A 20,629-nucleotide genomic window follows, 5' to 3' on the forward strand; every position below is an offset into this window, starting at 1 on the left:
TCGTTGATTCAATACATCATGAGTAGAGTGTGGCTACAGTATGAAGTAAAGACCCAAGGACCACATCTACTACCATTCATAACAAGAACATGTGCAGTAGCGCACAGCTGCAGTTCTATGTGATTGTTATGAAAGGTTGAGGTGGTTCAATTCTATGAATCTGGAGTGGGATGGATCCTGTTTGCATCATATGGTTTCATCTAGGCCAGTAGATTATATAACTCTCAGTACAGGTTACACATGGCATCAGTATTAGTGATTTAAAGAGGAGGAAAGCTTCAATGTGGAGAACAAAGCCAAGTAATGTTGAAGTTACTCCTTTTACCATTTACTTGGTCAGTCTGTACTGTCTACTCTCCACACAGCTGCTAAGGATCTTCCATTTTAAATACTTTCACCTCCTATTCTGCACTGCTTTGCTGCCCATTATTCAGAGATGCGTTCCAGTCATGTTTAGCACTCTGAATCTCTCTGCAGTCATTGGTTCAGCACATCATGGGTAGAGCATGGCTACAGATACAGCAAGCTATTATTATTTTACCGGCTGATCACCCATAATATTGCATTAAAACATAGAATATCACTTAATTTCCAAAAGATTCAGTGATGCTGATAATGCAGAATCTCACAACATTTCCCATCATAATGCCATAATGCACAAGTGGGAGAAATAATCCTTGCTATATCTGTACATTGTGTGACGTATTACCTCAATGACCAATGAGAGCAAGTACATCTTCTGTATAGAGCGGCTGTGTTATGATGCAGTTATTGATCATCATTGACATAATCACAAGAATCTTATGCAAAGGGAAATTGTCCGCAGCGAAGTGAGATTTCAGCCCCCAAACGTCTGTAATATTAATGCAATGTCTTACTTTTGTTGCAGTGAACACTGAAGAGACGGATCTACTACAACACTGTACAGGATGAGCATACGCTACAAGCAGCAAAATGATCTTGCAGTTGACAGTATGTTGTTCTGGTAATGTGCACAATTATTATTTATGGGCTACACACCACAGTGCTGGACATATTCTGTTAACTTCAACTCTACTCCTAACATGGAGATGTCTTCCTGGTGTTACTGATTCAGTACATCATATGCACAGTGTGGTTATGATATGATGGATTGATTTAATGAACCCACCAACCAATGATGACATCTGCATCATCTTCTGTAAAGTGCAGCTACAGCATGATATTATCAGCATTTGGTGCGGTATAATCAGAGGTATCTATGTGCTTTTGTGCCTGTTTTAAGTCCTCCAGCTTAACGCCCCTACACCTCCCACTACACAGGCATACTTACTTATGCATACACTGACATCTGGCATACCTACACACACCCCAGGGCCACTTCCTTCCCCTGATGTCAGGGAGAGGATGGGCATGCAGAGTGCAGTAAGTCTCCACGTTACTCTGGCCAACAGTCTTGGCCTACCTCCAGCATCTGTCACCCACAACATCTGTTCCCTCCTTGTAAAGTGCTGAACTATCTCACCTGGGTCAGTGCTATAGCTGATCACAGTGCCCGATCAGGATGTCACTGTGACAGGCAGCAGTGCAGATTGACCGGTCAATCAATGCAGTGCCGCAACATATGCACTAAATGAGATTTCCGTGCCCCCAGTCAGGTTACTCCCTGGGCAGTGACCCTGCTCACACCCTCCCCTAGTTCCACCTCTGATCACAATTATCTCTCTTGGAGAGTGTAGCAAATTGGAGTTGGGGGAATCTCACCTCTGCCATGCATGGTCACAATCTGGGCACAGGACCCAAATAGTGGGCAATGTGGCACTTCTTACAGTAGAGAATAAGTAACTTTATTCTTTACTTGTGTATTAAGGACCTTATTTGCATTAAATTCAGTCCACATGGGACCAAGACTTTCTGGCTTACTGAACAAAGTGGAATTGTTTCGTAGAGGGTGGAGAATTGTATTTTATCTGAAATTACCCCCTCTGCACAAAATACAAACAATTATACCCATACAAGTACCTTGTGGAAGTTGTTGCCCTCTATCTTCCTGTGGTCTCTCCCTGTTTCTCACCGTGCCTCCTCCCATTTCCTTGCACCTGTGCGTCTCCGCATATATCCCTATACTCAGAGCCGGCTCCGGTCAGTGACATGGGATGCCCAAATATGAGCATACCCATATATGGGCATCCATGCCACTGACCGGAGCCCGCTCTGTTGCGGATATGGAGAGAGACTGGGAGATTTACATCCCCTTATAATTCATATGGTGCATAGTACCGGCACGTATTGTTTTACCGGTACTGTGTACCTTCTTACTTTCACACTGGTACAGTATGTGCTGCAGTGGGACTGAGAGGGATATATTGGTAACACATAGTCATTGGTGGGGGAATTCAATCCATTTTGAAAATAGTAATGCATTGTTTTTTAATTTTTTTTTGCAGTAATGAAGAATGAAAAAGTTCTGTTAAAATTGAATTGGACGTGAACTGGATTCAGCATTTCATCATCAACTCTGCACCAGTGTGAATTGACGTTCTTTAATGTTCTGACAAGGTACATGCAACATCTCTTCCTCTACCCCTACACCACCCTCTGCCTCTTGCCTCTCTCTCCACCTCCCTGCTAAGCGTATTAACCCATCTAATGTAATCCACATTCCTTGTCTCACTTTACTCTTCCCTTCTCACGTGCCCTCTGGAATGTCTGCTCTACGACTAACATGGTCTATTTGTACATGACCTCTTCTGCTCTCATCATCCACCACTTCTCATTCCCCTCACCCCTGTCCTACTCGATACCTCAGCTTAATTGAACTCTCTCCTCTGACATCTACCCTTATCTCTAACCTCTCCTCACTTTCTTCTTAAACTAGCTATCTTGTTAACTCTTACAATGCTATCATCTCCTCCTCCCTCCTCCTCCATCATCTATATGCCCCTTCTAGGCTCTGACACACTCATCCCTCTAAGGCCGTGATTATCATGGGCACACGCTTGGTTGTCCACAGTGCGTGCGAGCGATGCAGGGCCTCCCCGTCGCCTCGGACCTCAGTGCAGGGATTGCTGGAGCGACAGGCATGCGCTAACTTTGCCATCTGTTGCGTGCTTACTATAGACGCAGCCTAACCCATGCATTGGTTTAATTCACAAGCACGCTCTCATCACACTTCATCACATCACACTGCTGCTCTTAACACCTATGGAGGAAATCTCACAGTCTGATTTTCTACACTAAACCTTTGTCCTGTTCTGTAAAACTCTGCTCCTTTTTTTAAGGTCAAACACTACTTTTTCCTCACTCATCAACACTCCAATTTCATTCACACTGTCTTCTATGTATTTGAGTCCCACCACTGACTTTCTCCTCCCACTTAACATCCATCCTTTATTTCTCCTCAAGCCTTTGCTCACTTGAGGCAAGGTGGATGCCATCCACAAGTAGATTCGTTCTCTCCCTTCCCCCTCTCTCTTTTTCTATCTAGATCTCATTGCACTCTTGACTCCTTTTCTCCTGTCACAAAGCTGGAACCTGATCTTCTCTTCTCCCTCTACCACATGCCCTCTCAATCCTATATTCTCACTCTCACCCACATCTTCAATTCCTCCATATCCTTTGGCTCTTTCAACTCTTCCTTTTAAGCATGCAGTGGTCACCCCTATTCTCAAAAATAACCTTGACCTTGTGTGAATTTCTAACTATCGCCCTGTATCCGTCCTACCATTTGCCTCCTAATTGCTAGAACGTCTTGTGATCTCCCGTTTGATCAACATTCTTAAATCACATGCTCCTCTGGGCCCTTCACAATCTGCCTTTCCCAATGTAACCAATTATGTACATAAAGAAAATTCCCAAGGTCCATTTTACTTACTAATCCTGCTTGATCTCTCTTCTGCTTTTGATACTGTCAATCACTCTTCTCATTCATATTCTAAACTCTTTCTTCGTATCCGCAGCAAACTTATATCCTGGTTTTCATCATACTTCTCCATCACACATTCTCCATCTCTGTTGCTAACGTGTCTTTGTCTCCTGTTGTTTTGTCTGTTGGTATACCTCAGGACTCTGTTCTGGGACCTCTCTCACTACATACTATCACTAGTTGACCTTATCAACTATTTTGGCCCTTGATATCATCTCTATGCAGATGATACACACACCTATCCACCCTACCGTCACTCCTGCAATTTAGTTCCTAGTTTCGGGTCGCCTCCTGGCTATATCCTCCATGGATGACACTCTTCTGCCTTAAACCTAATGTCTAAAACTGAGCTCCTCATATTTCCCCCTAAATCTGGCCTAATATCACCTTTCTCCATCGCAGTAAACAGTACTACCATCATCCTGTCATGAAAGCACATTGCCTAGGAGTAACATTTGACTCTTCCCTTTCCATCTTCATTCACGACACTGGCTAAAGTTTGTCGATTCTTTCTCTGTAATATTTCCAAGATTTGCCCTTTTCTCTGTCAATCTACTGCTAAAACGCCAATGCATGCCCTTATCGTATGGGTTAACATACTGCTAACAGGGCTCCCTGCTTCACAACTTTCTCATTTGCAATCTATCCAAAACTCTGCTGCTTGAATAATTTCCCTTTCTCCCACAACAGTATCTGCTCATCTCCTCCTCCTCCTTAAATCCCTCTCCTTGCTTCCCATCAAGTTTCAGATCACCTACAAAGTTCTCCTCCTTACCTTTTTGTTAAGGTTCTCTATTAGTGGTGTACCGAGTACCCGGCGTTACCCGACACATTTCCAGCTACCCGGACATTACTCGAAACCGGCCACTGAGAAGTGGACTTGGCCGGGTAATACCCGGCGTCGGGTAATGTCAGGGCAGCTGGAAATAATCTTTTATACTTACCTTTCCTAAGACATCTAGGATCAGCAGCAGCAGTCCTCTGATGTTGGCAGCATCAGAGGTGTCTTCACCTGGCGGGGGGAGCTGCAGGAATCACTTCCACAGCACCGAAGCAGGTAAGCTGTGTCTGTGAGCCTGCAGCTCCCCCGCCGGCTGAAGACACCACAGATGCTGCCACCGTCACAGGACTGCTGCTGATCCTAGATGTCACCGCCACCCGGAAGGTAAGTGCCAAACCGTGTACCCGACCGGGTAGAACCTTTCATTTTGGCCGGGTACCCGTTACCCATTTTTTTATAGTTGAGGACCCAGTCCAACACTATTCTCTATTCATCTGCTCCTTCCTACATATCATCTTTGGTCTCGTTATGCCCTTCCTCGTCTCCTAAGCTCTACTAATAGCTGTCTCCATTATACTTCTTACACCTCTACTGCGCACTCGCTCTCTTGCCTGAAACCCTTTCCCATCAATTTACCTGTGAAACTCACACACACTCAGTATATGCCAACATACCCTCTTCCACCCACATTTAAGATCAACCTTAAAATTCACAACTTAAATGAAGCATTTCAATAGCTTTTACTCGTTGCTACTGTCACTCATTCAGTCACTAACTATTGTTCCCAAGAAGTGCTTTATACTACAAGTACCCACCATTAAGGACAAGCATTGTCATCTACTGCACTTGTTCCCCCACCTGTTGTCTCTCTGTAAGTCTCCTTACATTTCTCTTAGATTGTAAACTACCCAGGACAGGGATTTACTTTCCTATTGTCTGTTTTTGTTTGTTGAACTTATTGTATAATAATTTCCTGTACTTTTTGGTCTCTCTTGTAAAGCGCTGAGTACACAATGGGTGGTATATAAATAGAGATATATGCAGAGTCTAGAGACAAGGCACACGTGTATAGGTAGCTACAGTTTATCCGGGACCGTATGCATCCTTGAAGTGCCTGTCCCAGTTATTTTCTATTGATTGCAATGTAGGAGTGTCTGTCCTGTCTTATTTTTTTTATTATTATTATTATTATTATTATTATATATACAAAGATATATACAAAGATTGTTTCCTGTCGTTAGCATGACATTGTGTGACACAGTGTGATGTCATTGATTCAGTAGATTGTGTGCAGACCGGGACTGCAGTACAGTTTCACTGACATGAATAACTTGTGTGGTAGAAGCTCTAGAAGGAGCACAGCTGTGGGAGGGAGGTGGATTTGCTTTGTATCACATGGTTTGGAGCAAGGTTCATTGTATGTATCGTCAATAATAATTATAATAATAATAATGCAATGCTTAACTTTTTTATTTCAAGAGGAAAGACTGCAGAACAGAAGTGAATATTGAAGCCATGTGTTCATTTTCTTGCAAAATAGAAAATTGAAGGACAGTTGAAGAGGAGGAAAATGACTACACAGAGACAGATAAGCAATGTGTATATTTCTCATTTAGTATTTGTCGTTTTATTGACTCCAAAAAATCCGGCTGCTAAGGGTTTCGCATTGGACATATTCACCTCTACTCCACCCCTTCCTGTGATCTGTACCATGCAGATTTTTGTTGATTCAATACATCATGAATAGAGTGTGGCTACAGTATGAAGTACTGACCCAAGGACCACATCTACTACCATTCATAACAAGAACATGTGCAGTAGCGCACTGCTGCAGTTCTATGTTATTGCTATGAAAGGTTGAGGTGGTGCAATCATATGAATCTTGAGTGGGAGGGATCCTGTTTGCATCATTTAATTTGATCTAGGCCAGTAGAGTATATAACTCTCAGTACAGGTTACATATGGCATCAGTATTAGTGATTTAAAGAACAGAAAAACAGGAGTGGAGAACAAAACCAAGTAATGTTGAAGTTACTACTTTTTACTATTTACTTGGTCAGTCTGTACTGTCTACTCCCCACACAGCTGCTAAGGGTTTCCATTTGAGATACATTCACCTTCTACTCTGCACTACTGTGCTACCCTCTATTCAGAGATGAGTTCAAGTCATGTTTACCACTCTAAATCGCTCTGCAGTCATTGATTCAGCACATCATGGGTAGAGCATGGCTATAGATACAGCAAGCTTTATTTTACCCTAATATTGCATTAAAAAATAGAATATCACTCAGTTTCCTACAGATTTACTGATGCTGATAATGCAGAATCTCACCCTCCCATCATAATACACCAGAGGAAGAAATAATCCTTGCTATATATGTACATTGTGTGACATATTGCCTCCATGACCATTGATGGCAAATACATATTCTGTATAGAGCAGCTGTGTTATGATGTAGTTGTTATTGATCATCATTGAGATATAATCACAAGAATCTTATGCAAAGGGAAACTGTCATTAGCATAGTGGGATTTCAGCCCCCAAACTTCTGTAATATTAATGCAATGTCTTACTTTTATTGCAGTGAACACCGAAGAGACGGATCTACTACAACACTGCACAGGACAAGAGTATACACTACAAGCAGCAAAATGATCATGCAGTTGACAATATGTTGTTCTGGTAATGTGCACAATTATTATGTATGGGCTCCACACCACAGTGCTGGACATATTTTGTTAACTTCAACACTACCCCTACCATGGAGATGTCTTCCTGTGATTGGTGTTACTGATTCAGTACATCATATGCATAGTGTGGCTATTATATGATGGATTGATTTAATGAACCCACCAAACACTGATGACATCTGTATCATCTTCTGTAAAGTGCATCTACAACAGGATATTATCAGCATTTGGGGTGATATAATCAGAGGCATCTATGTGCTTTTGTGCTGGGTAAAGTCCTCCAGCTGAACCGCCCCCCGCCCCCCACCCCCCTACACCTCCTGCCACACAGGCAAACTTACTTACACACACAGCACACTTACTTATGCACACTGACACTTGGCATACCTACACACACACACCCCACAGCCACTGGCATGCATGCAGAGTCCTGGGCATGCAGGATGGGCATGCAGAGTACAGAATATCTCCACCTTGCTCTGGCCCGTACTCTTGGCCTACCCCCAGCATCTGTCACCCACAACCTCTGTTCCCTCCCTGTAAATTGCTGCACTAACACACCTTGGTCAGCGCTGCAACCGATCACAGCACCGGATCATGTCACTGTGATAGGAAGCAGTGCTAATTGACCGGTCAATCAATGCCACGTGGCAACATACGCACCAAAAGAGATTTCCATGCCCCCTGACAGGCTACTCCCTGGGCAGTGACCCTGCTCATCTTCCACCTCTGATCACAATATTCTCTCTTGGAGAGCGTAGCAAATTGGAGTTGGGGGAATTTCACCTCTGCAGTGCATGTAGAGTCCTGTATGCAGAGTACAGAAAGTCTCCACCTTAGTCTGGCCCGTACTCTTGGCCTACCCACAGCATCTGTCACCCACAAATAATACATACACTAATACTCCCCACAATACACACTTTAATACCTCCTCAATAATAATCTCCCCAATAATATTATAGTCTTAAACACAATATACACAATACCCCCTAACACAAGATACCCAATCTAACACTCTCCTCTGCACCTCAACATAATATACACACTATAATACCCTACACACAATATAATACTCCCACACACACACAATATACACACTATCCTCCTACCGCCATAAAACACAACCAATAATACACACACACTTTGTGGATGTTGGGACCAGCTCCTTGCATGCACCAGTGAAAGAGAGAGGCCTGCCATCCGTGCCTCCCTCCGTTTCCCATCTTCTCCCTGTCTCTCTCCCTCCCTTTCTTTGCATCTCCCTGCATCTTTGCGTATACCCAGTCAGTGACGGCTCCGGTCACGTGATGCCTTAATATGGGCTTATCCATATATCTGTTGCAGAGATGGAGAGAGACCTGGAGATTTTACATTTCCTTATAATTCATATTGGTACTTAGTACGGGCACTTATTGTTTTATCAGTACTGGGTACCTGACCGTACTGGCCTACGAGTGAGAAGGCAATATTGGCATCACACAGTTACTGTTGAATATGTCATTCAATCCATTTTGAAAATAGTAATGCAATGTGGTTTTGTTTTGTTTGCTTTTTGCAGTAATGAAGAATGAAAAAGTTATATTAAAATTAAATTGGAGGGGGACTAGATTCAGCATTTCTTCATGAACTCTGCACTTGTGAGCATTGACCTTCTTGAGTGCCCTGACAGGTACACGCAACTTTAAGACTATAATCTTCATCAACTGCTGTGCAAGCTTTCGTGCTATACCTCCCCCTCCGGTTTTGATTTATACATTTGCTCTCTCAATTCATGTCCTCTAATATCTGGAGGCTCTCTCCTAGCATTTCTCTCTACCACAGCACGTCATCCCAATGTAACCTCTCTCTTGTTCTTTCTGTTTACTGTTTCCTCACTCCTCTGTAAAACTTTTCTAATTTCTCTAACTTCCACACTCCTGCTTTTATCCACATGTTCTATACACTTTCCTTCCCCTACCTTTGCATGTGTCTACACAAAGCACCATTTGTACAGACCTCTATTGCAGCTATTTCTGCACTGCTCAATGAAATGCACTCCTGCACATCCTATTCTCTTCCACCTTCCCTCATTCTCTACGCCCCCCTCTCAAAGCCCCCTCTCTCTATGTCTCCTCTCTCTACGCCTATCTGTCTCATTCTCTTGACGCCCTTCTCTCTCTACATATCCCTATCTCTGTCTCTCTCTACACCTATCTCTGTGTCTCCTTCTATGCTCGCTGATGTTGGGGGATATCTCTTATAATCTTGGACCGGCTCATATACACATCAGGCCTCCCTACTAAGAGTGTTAACCTATCTAATGTAATCCACATTCCTTTCCTTACTTTTCTCTTCCCTTCTCCTGTGCCCTCTGGAATGTCCACTCTTACTAACAAGGCTCTAGTTGTACATAACCTCTTCTGCTCTCATCAGTCACAATCAGTCATTCCCCTCACCGCATCTTACCTGTCCCACTGATTTGCCTCTGCTTAATTAAACTCTCCTCTGACATCTACTCTAACCTCTCTTCTCTCTTCTCTCTCTTTCTTTCTGCTTAAACTAACAATCTTATTAACTCTTACAATGCTATCCTCCTATCTATATGCCCCCTATAGGCTCTGACACACTCATCCCTCTAACCCACACCTTTGGCTAAATTCCCAAACACACTCATCACACTTCCACTCGCTGTTCTTAATACCTACGGAGGAAATCTCACACTTTGTTTGATTTTTCTACAGTAAAAATGTCTCCTGTCCTGTATAAAGCTGCTCTCTAGGGCTAAATACACTACTTTTTTCCACACTCATCAACACTCAAATTTAATTTACGCTGTTTTTTTTCTCTGTATTTGACTCCCTCCACTGACCTTCTCCTCCCACTTGCCATCCTTCCTTCACTTCTCCTCAAGCATTTGACTACTTCAGAGGCAAGGTGGATGCCACCCAAAAGGAGATTCCTTCTGTCCCTTCCCCCTTCTCTCCTTCTTCCCAAATCTCCTTCTGCACTTGACTCCTTTTCTTCTCTTACAGAGCTGGAAGCTAATCATCTTCTATTCTCCCTCTACCACATGCCCTCTAGATCGTATCCCCTCACACCTTACTGCATCTCTTAGTCCCCACTCTCACCCACATCTTCAATTTCTCCCTATTCTCTGGATTTTTGCCCTCTTACTTTAAGCCTGTAGCGGTCACCCTTTTGTCAGAAACAAACTACACCCTATGTGCCTTACTAACTACCGCTCTGTATCCCTCATGCTGTTTGCCTTCTAATTGCTAGTGTCAACATTCTTAAATCACATGCCCTCCTGGATCCTTTACAACCTGCCTTTCGTACAGCACGTTCTACAGACTGTGCTTAAAGCTAATTCCCAAGGTTTTTCCCTACTAATCCTACTTGATCTATCGGCTGCGTTTGATGCTCTCAATCACTCTCCTCCTTCATATTCTAAACTCTCTCTTGGTATCAGTAACAAAGTTCTATCCTGGTTTTCATCATAACTTTCCTGTCACACATTCTCCATCTCTGTTGCTAACATGTCTTCGTCTTCTATTGATCTGTCTGTGGGTATACATCAGGGCTCTGTTCTGAGATCTCTCTTTCTCTCTACATACTATCATTTGGTGACTTCATCAATGCTTTTGGCCTTAGATATAATCTCTATGCGGATGATACACACACAAATCTATCCACCCCTGTTCTCACTCCTGCAATCCAGTCCCTACTCTTGGGTTGTCTCCTGGCTATATGCTCATGGATGGCACTCCACTGCCTTAAACTTAATGTCTAACACTGGGCTCATATTATCCCCTTTCTCCATCACAGTAAACAGTACTACCATCTATCTTGTCATCAAACATGTTGCATAGGAGTAACATTTGGCTCTTCAATTCCATCTCCATTCACATGCACGGCTATGGGTAAAATGTGTTGCCTCTTTCTCTGTAATATTGCCAAGATCTTCCCTTTCCCCTCTCAACCTACTGCTAAAACTCCAATGTATACTGTTATCCTATAGGTTATTTTAACATACTACTAACAGGCCTCCATGCTTCACAACTTTCTCCTATGCAAAACTCTGCTGCTTGAATTATCTCACTTTCTCCCACAACAGTCTCTGCTCATCTCCTTAAATCCCTGTCCTGGCATCCCATCAAGTTTTTGTATCACCTACAAAGTTCTCCTCCTTACCTTTTTGTTAAGGCTCTCCATTAATCTGCTCCTTCTTGCATATCATCTTTGATCTCTCGTTATGCCCTTGCTTGTCTCTTGCACTATAACCATAACTGTCTCCTGTAAACTTCTTTCACCTCTACTGTTCTCTCACTTGCCTGAAACCATTTTCCATCACTGCACCGTACATGTGAAACTTCCTCACACTCAGTATATGCCAACATAACCTCTTCCACCCACATGTAAGACCAATCTTAAAATTCACGACTTAAATCAAGCATTTAAAAAACTTTGACTCGTGGCTACTGTCCCACACCCACAGTCACTGCTAACAACTATTGTTCCCAAGATGTGCTTTCTACTAATTGTACCCACCATTAAGGACAAGCATTGTCATCTACTGCACTTCTTCCCCCAACTGCTGCCTCTCTTTAAGTCTTCTAACATTTCTATTAGATTGTAAAGTTCCCAGGGCAAGGATTTACTTTCCTATAATCTGTTTTTATTTTTCGCACTTATTTTTTAATTATTTTTCCCCTCTCCCCTAATGATATACATATAGGTTTTCCTGTCATTTGCATGACAGAGTTATTATGGTTAACTATTGCATCATGTAGACTGCCTTTTCAGTGTGATGTAATTGATTCAGTACTTTGTGTGCAGACTGTGACTGCAGTACAGTGTCACGAACATTAATGACTTGTGTGGTAGAAGCTCTAGAAGGAACACAGCTATGGGAGGGAGGTGGATTTACTTTGGATCACATGGTTTGGCGCAAGGTTCATTGTATGTATGATCATAACCATGCAATGCTTAACTTTTATTTCAGGAGGGAAGAACAGTGAATATTGAAGCCATGTGTTTCTTTTCTGTCAGAAGAGAAATTTTGAAAGACAGTTGAAGAGGAGGAAAATGACTACACAGAGACAGATAAGCAATGTGTATATTTCTCATTTAGTATTTGTCGTTTTGTTGACTCCACACAATCCAGCTGCTAAGGGTTTCGCATTGGACATATTCCCCTCTACTCTACCCTTCCTGTGATCTGTACCATGCAGGTTTTTGTTGATTCAATACATCATGAGTAGAGTGTGGCTGCTGTATGAAGTATTGACCCAAGGACCACATCTACTACCATTCATAACAAGAACATGTGCAGTAGCGCACTGCTGTAGTTCTATGTGTTTTATTAAAGGTTGAAGTGGTGCAATCATATGAATCTGGAGTGGGATGAATCCTGTTTGCATCATATGGTTTCATCTAGGCCAGTAGAGTATATCTCTCAGTACAGGTTACACATGGCATCAGTAGTAGTGATTTAAAGAACAGAAAAAACAAGAGAAACTTCAATGTTGATAACAAAGCCAAGTAATGTTGAAGATACTCCTTTAACTATTTATTTGATCAGTCTGTACTGTCTACTCCCCACACAGCTACTAAGTCTTCCATTTGAGATACATTCACCTCCTACTCTGCACTGCTGTTCTGTCCTCTATTCAGAGATGAGTTCCAGTCATGTTTACCACTCTGAATCACTCTGCAGTCATTGATTCAGCACATCATGGGTAGAGCATGGCTACAGATACAGTAAGCTTTATTTTACCGGCTGATCATCCATAATATTGCATTAAAACATAGAATATTACTCAGTTTCCAAAAGATTCAGTGATGCTAATAATGCAGAATCTTACAACACATCCCATCATAATGCACCAGAGGAAGAAATAATCCTTGCTACACTACCGACACGTTTTATTGAAGCACGGCTAGCACCGCAAGCCGGGGGATGCCCCGGCGTGCTAGCCGCACTCCCTCAGCGTGCCGCGCATCACCGATGCACGGTCACGCGTCATCGGGTGCCTGCGCCCCCTGCACGCGCGTCCAGGGCTCCCCGAGGGAGCACTGGTGTCCCGCGATGTGGGGGACAGCGGCAGGGGGTTCCGGGGGACCCGACGGACCCGGCAGCGGAAGGGAGAAAGCCCCGATCGGAGGGCGCTCCTCCGCTGCTTCGGCGTGCGCCCGGCACCCTCCGGCGCGCGCCAGGTTACTGCTGCGGCCAAGAACGGGCAAATGCTCGAATAAACTCGGCCGCAGCAGTATATCTGTACATTGTGTGACGTTTGGCCTCCATGACCATTGATAGCAAATACATATTTTGTATTGAGCGGCTGTGTTATGATGTAGTTGTTATTGATCATCATTGAGATATAATCACAAGAATCTTATGCAAAGGGAAAATGTCTGCAGCATAGTGGGATTTCAGCTCCCAAACTTCTGTAATATTAATGCAATGTCTTACTTTTATTGCAGTGAACACTGAAGAGACGGATCTACGACAACACTGCACAGGACAAGAGCAAACACTACAAGCAGCAAAATGATCTTGCAGTTGCAAGTATGTTCTGTAATGTGCACAATTATTATTTATGGGCTACACACCACAGTGCTGGACATATTCTGTTAACTTCTACCCCTACCATGGAGATGTCTTCCTGTGATTGATTCAGTACATCATATGCACAGTGTGGCTATGATATGATGGATGGATTTAATGAACCCACCACCCACTGACATCTGCATCATCTTCTGTAAAGTGCAGCAGGATATTATCAGCATTTGGGGTGGTATAATCTGGGGCATCTATGTGCTTTTGTGCCTGGATAAGTTCCTCCAGCTGAACCACCCCCCTATACCTGCCACACAGGCATACTTACAGAGCACACTTACTTATGCACACTGACACTTGGAATACACACACACACACACACACACAGACACTGTCATGCATGCAGTGTCCTGTATGCAGAGTACAGAAAGTCTCCACCTTACTCTGGCCCGTACTCATGGCCTATCCCCAGCATCTGTCATCCACAACCTCTGTTCCCTCCCTGTAAAGTGCTGCACTAACACACCTGGGTCAGCGCTGCAGCTGATCACAGTGCCGGATCATGATGTCAATGGGATAGGCAGCAGAGCTGATTGACAAGTCAATCAATGCAGCTCCGCAATATATGCACCAAAAGAGATTTCTGTACCCCCTGTCAGGCTACTCCCTGGGCAGCGACCCTTCTCACCCCTCTCATTCCACCTCTGATCACAATAATCTCTCTTGGAGTGTGTAGCAAATTGGAGTTGGGGGAATCTCACCTCTGTAGTGCATGGTCACAATCTGGGCACTGTACCCAAATATTGGGCAATGTGGCACGTCTTACAGTAGAGAATAGAATAAGTAACTATATTCTTTACTTGTGTATTAAGGAACTTATTTGCAATAAAAATTCAGTCCACCTGGGACCAAGACTTTCTGGTTTTCTGAACAAAGTGGAATTGTTTTCCTATAATTTTATATTCTCTGAAATGTAACATCACAATAAAGTACTCCTATTTTTTTCCTTTGTGCTTTTTTATGGACTATTCCTTTATGTATTTCACTTAATGGGACTAATTACCTTACGATTAGATTTCACTTGTATTTTCTTGGGTTACTCTTTGGAATTTCTCTCTGTGTTCATTTATACTATCTTATTTAGAGCAGTCTTTGCCATTGGACCCCATTTCTTGCCAGAGAGATCTGTAACACAGAGTATTGAAGAGAGTACAGAACAGTGGTGAAGTAGATTTTTATGCTTCTAGGCAGCCTCCCTTCTCACCATGTATTCTGCCCCCGACGGTCTCTTGCACTGCTCCCTCCTACACCCACTCTCCTCACTCTTCCCTCCCCTCCCCGCTATCACTCAATGACCCCCTCTCATTCAATCCTGCTCCCTTACTCCCCCCTCACTCATTCTTCCTTCTGCACACACAATCCTCCCGAATATCACTCCCAAACAACACACACACTAATTCTCCCCACAATACACACTATAATACCTCCTTGTGACGATAGCTTCCACAGGCTTATTAATATTACACAAAAATAATTGGGTTTGAACTGAACGAGGCTTAAGATATAATAAATTGTATTTATTCCTTAGAATATAGGTGAACACAACAGATAATACAGTAACGAACAAGAAGTACACTTACTTAAGGGTTGGGGAATGAGAAGTATGATGTAGCATTTCTTTCAGCAGTGAGGAAATCATTCAGGTGATATCAGGTAACCATATCAGCAAACGAAGACAAAGGATATATGGGTGGACAGCAGTTTATAAACCATTCTCCTTCTATTCTTAACCTTAAGCACAGGGGATTGGTTTACAATTACCTCCAGCCACTCACTAACGTGGGAAAGCATTCTGACCCATGCCCCCCTGCTAGTTGGCACATGCGCAGTAGAACTCTGGGGGTCTCATTTCTGAAGCCCCACATTTACGTCAGGAATGCCAGACAGTCTACCATTTGGAGTTCTGGCAGGAAAACCTTTGTTGAAAGGTGTTAACTGGAACACTTAAGACCTGCCCTGGTTTGGGCTTCGGATAAACAGTGAGGGTGATAAAACTCTTTGAACAGCACTTAAATCCTAGACATAGCGGCGTCACCAGGGCCATCTGCTACCTTATGGCCCAAAAGAATCTCTTCTGGGTCTTTGTCCATACCTTAAGATACACTATTAAGCATAAAACATAAACGTATTAAAATATCCGGTTCCGTTAGGTTTAGCAGGTCCAAACTTCCCAGTTCGCATTGCCAGAACTGGGACACCATATGGTCCAAAAAGCGACTTGCTACGACCTAAGAAACCGAAGTTACACCAATGCACATTAAATCATTTTAATACAAAAATCTCCATTGAAAAAGAAATCTCAGCTTTTCACTAAATCCCCATTGAAAACAACGGGCAGCTCCGCCATAGACTTTCAATGGTAAATCGCCGCCATTGAAGTCAATGGGGGTTTTCTGCCATTGAAGTTTATGGGAAAAGTCCCGAACTTCAAGGGGGTCCATACTCCGTCGGGTTGGTCCAAGCGGGTCAAGGATGGTTCTGCAGCGATGCCGGAGCAGTGGCTACAGATACCCCAAACCCTGATCCGCTGAACCCTCCGGAACCGGAGATATGGATTCCTAAAATTCAGCATTTCTCACTTAGTCATTTTTCTGAGCCGTTTCTGCCGCCGCCGGCAAAGCCTATGGCGCGACCCGCTCTATCTGGTTCGACCCTTATCGGGGGTCCAGGATTCGGGGACCCGGTGGTGGTCGAGTGGGGGGACGCTTAGGAACTAGGGGCAAAAAGAATTTTATCCCTAGGTGCCCTAAAACAGTTTATTTCCCCGCTAATTGACGTTGAACTTGACCCAGTGATTTTAGCTCTTTTGAAGGACATTGTATCCGCTTTGCGGTCTGGACGGCAGCCAACTAGGTTACCTCGAGGCATCTCCATTGAAGTCAATGAGCCCATTGACTTTCAATGGGAAACCGCCGCTCTCCCTCTCGGACGCCACCTGCTGGTCACTACAGGAAACAGGACGAAAACAGCACAAATTCCTATTGAAATGCATTGAGCCCTAATGGCGGCCAATGGGGACCTGCAAAATGGTGCCCGAAAAGGCGGGAAACTTACACAAAGAGCTATAATCATTAAAGAATTATTAACCCTTGTGCTCCCGGATGGATTCTAGTGTGTGTGTGATGCAAACACTGAGTAACCAGACATTACAATGGAACAGGGGAAAATACATTTACATGTCATAACAAGGGTTACATCACATTTCTGGACCTCAGCCCAGTTAACCCCTTGTCTCCCTGGTGCGGTCAGGGGTGGCCAAATGGGGTGCAACCCCTTTAATACCGGGCCACCCCCTCTCTCCCTCTACACCTCCCCTTCTTAATGCGTGTCCTGTGGCCCACTGGCCCTGACGGGGAGTGGGGCACTGCTGGCACCATTAATGAATTCAGTCTCAGAGGGATAGTCCTGGCGTGAAAGTCCATCAGCATTGCTGTTTTCACTACCCTTTTTGTGCTGAATGGTGAATTCAAATTCTTGCAAAGCCAAGCTCCATCTCAGCAGTTTGGCATTTTCCCCTGATACCCTCTGTAGCCAGCTCAGGGGATTGTGGTCGGTAATGACCGTGAAAGCGCTCCCATAGACATAGGGCTGGAGCTTTTTGAGTGCCCACACAATGGCCAAGCACTCCTTTTCAATGGTGGCATATGCCACCTCCCTGGGGAGCAGTTTGCGACTGAGATACACCACAGGGTGCTCTTTGCCGTCGTCCCCCACCTGGCTCAACACAGCCCCCACACCAAAGTCTGAGGCATCAGTCTGAATAAGAAAATGCTTGGTATAATCTGGGGCAGCCAGGATGGGGGCCTCAGCAAGCGCAGCTTTCAGTGCCTGGAAAGCAGTTTCACAGCAGGAGACCAGGTAATAAGCACAGGCAGTTGCTTCTTAGTCAGATCAGTCAGGGGTTTGGCCACGGCGCTGTACTGTGGGACAAATTTCCTGTAGTACCCTGCGGTGCCCAAAAAGGCCATGACCTGTTTCTTGGTTTTTGGAACAGGCCACTGAACTATGGCTTCTACCTTGGCTGGCTCTGGCTTGAAATGCCCTCCACCCACCCTGTGCCCTAAGTACAGGACTTCTGCCATACCTACCATACACTTAGTGGGTTTTAAGGTAAGCCCAGCCTCCCTGATTCTATCCAGCACCGCAGCTACATGTCCTATGTGGGATTCCCAGGAATTACTAAAGACAGCAATGTCATCTAAGTAAGCCCTGGCATAGCTCTGCATCCCTTCCAGTAACCTATTGACCAGGCGTTGGAAGGTAGCCGGGGCATTCTTCATCCCAAATGGCATCACCAAAAACTCATAGAGGCCACTTGGAGTGAAGAATGCTGACTTCTCCCTAGCCTCCAGGGTCAGGGGAATCTGCCAGTAGCCTTTGCTCAGATCCATGGTGGTCAGATACTTTGCCCCCGCGAGTTCATCTAGTAACTCATCCATGCGGGGCATGGGGTAAGCATCTGACACCGTCCCAGCGTTGAGCAACCGGTAGTCCACACAAAACCGGGTGGTTTTGTCCTTCTTAGGCACTAGGACTACTGGACTTGCCCAAGGGCTCTGGGACGGAGTAATTACCCCTAGGGTCAGCATCTCCTCAATCTCTCCATACTTGTCTTGACCTCTGCTGACACTCTATAAGCGTGCTTATGCAGAGGCTGCAGGTCCCCTGTGTGTACTGGGTGTTTGGTGAGATGTGTGGTCCCTGGCATGTCAGTGAAGAGGGCGCTATACTGAGCTAGCATGTCCCTGGCTTCTCCCTTCTGCCTAGCACTCAACTGTGCCCCGATCTCTACCTGCTCAACAGTGTTTCCTTGCTTTGCCTCCCCTAGGAGATCAGGCAGAGCATTGCTCGCCGGATCCTCCAGCAGTGGGCTACAAATGGCCATTACTGCTCCCATACTCGGTGCTCTGTATTCCTTTAACATATTAATGTGATATGTCTTGTGCCTCTCAGGCGCTACCTGTACAACATAGTTGCACTCATTCACCTTTCGGATAACCGGGTACGGTCCCGACCAGGCAGCCATCAGCTTGTTCTCCCGAGTGGGTTTGAGAACAAGCACCTGCTGTCCTGGGATGAATTCTCTGCTACGGCCTGCTGGTCATACCATTGCTTCTGCTTGGTCTGAGCAGCCCTGAGGTGGTCCTGGGCCACCCCCATAAGCATCTCTAACCGGTCTCTGAGATCTACTACATACTGGATCACTGAAGCATCAGTAGCAGTAGTCTCCCCCTCCCATCCCTCACGGAAGAGGTCCAGAGGTCCACGTACCCTGCGGCCATATAGTAGCTCGAAGGGGGAGAAGCCTGTAGATTCTTGCGGTACCTCTCGGTATGCAAACAGCAAGTGCTGCAGGTGAATCTCCCAGTCTTTCCCCTCCACCTCTATAAAGGTCCGAAGCATCTGCTTCAGGGTACCATTAAACCTCTCACATAATCCGTTTGTTTGGGGATGGTAAGGGGAAGTGCGCTGGTGCTGTACACCGCAGGCATCCCAGAGACAATGTAACAGTTCACTCATGAACTGCGACCCCTGATCAGTTAGGATCTCACTAGGGAAACCTACCCTAGCAAAAATGTTCAGCAAAGCTGCTGCCACTGTCTTGGCACTTATGGTGCCCAGCGCTACCGCCTCAGGGTACCGGGTGGCAAAATCCACCACCGTGAGGATGTAGCACTTCCCTGACCTGCTAGGAATCATGAGGGGTCCTATCAGGTCCATCGCTACCTTCTGGAAGGGTTCCCCTATTATCGGTAGGGGTCTCAGGGGTGCCTTCACACGGTCGCCCGCCTTACCTACTCGCTGGCAGGCATCACAGGAGCGGCAGAAATCAGCCGCATCCCTGGATGCCCCCGGCCAGAAATAACGCTGCAATAACCGGGCTCGCGTTCTGGTGACCCCCTGATGTCCCGCTAACGGAATAGAGTGAGCTACCCGTAACAATTGCTGTCGGTACCCCTGGGGTACTACTAGCTGTCGCTTACCGGTCAATCCCTTCTCTATTCTCGGGTTCCCTTCTTCTCTGTATAGGAGTCCCTTATGCCATAGGCAGCGCTCAGTGCCCTCCCCTGCCTGAGATTCGGACGCCCGAAGTCTCACGCCGGCCAGGGTAGGGTCTGCCTTCACTGCCTCCCTAAACTGGGCTCCTAAATCTACCCCCCCCCCAGTCATGTCATTGTCAGGGGAAGGGGACACGGTAAGGGGGAACAGTAAGTCAGCCTGTGGTTGCAACTGATCCTGGCTTACCTCCCTGGGCTCCTCTGTGCCCTCCGCTAACGTTGGTCCCAAAGGCTGGGGGACTGGGGTGGCCACCGCCGACATTGCTGCGGTCTGGCTCCGGGTAACCGCCGCCACTGCAGCGGGCTGGGGCACACGGTCGTAGGTGCAGGTCATCGGTCCCAGGTCATTGCCCAAAAGAATTTCAGCATCCAAACCTGGTAAAACCCCCACCTCCCGCACACCCTTGCCCACCCCCCAATCCAAAAAAATGCGGGCCACCTGCAGGAAACGTGGCTCTCCGTCAGCCACAGTGATCTGTATCCCAGGGCCTGGGATCAATTCCTCTGGCCGGATCATATCAGGTCGGACCAGGGTCACTGCAGCTCCTGAATCAAGTAAGCCAACTGCTTGCCGGTCACCGACTGTGACCGGGGTG

The 20,629-nt window shown here is 45.4% G+C and overlaps 1 long non-coding RNA gene across 1 annotated transcript; it reads left to right on the forward strand.

Moving 5' to 3' along the window:
* Positions 1 to 2,418: 2,418 nt before the first annotated feature.
* On the forward strand, positions 2,419 to 14,031 carry LOC142477122 (uncharacterized). Its single transcript, XR_012792183.1, has 6 exons — positions 2,419 to 2,538; positions 6,165 to 6,284; positions 7,271 to 7,368; positions 8,935 to 9,045; positions 12,358 to 12,467; positions 13,839 to 14,031. It is a non-coding gene; the product is annotated as an uncharacterized LOC142477122 (long non-coding RNA).
* The last annotated feature ends 6,598 nt before the right edge of the window (positions 14,032 to 20,629 follow it).

The sequence above is a fragment of the Ascaphus truei genome, unplaced genomic scaffold (genome assembly GCF_040206685.1).
Source record: "Ascaphus truei isolate aAscTru1 unplaced genomic scaffold, aAscTru1.hap1 HAP1_SCAFFOLD_1965, whole genome shotgun sequence".
Taxonomy (NCBI): domain Eukaryota; kingdom Metazoa; phylum Chordata; class Amphibia; order Anura; family Ascaphidae; genus Ascaphus; species Ascaphus truei.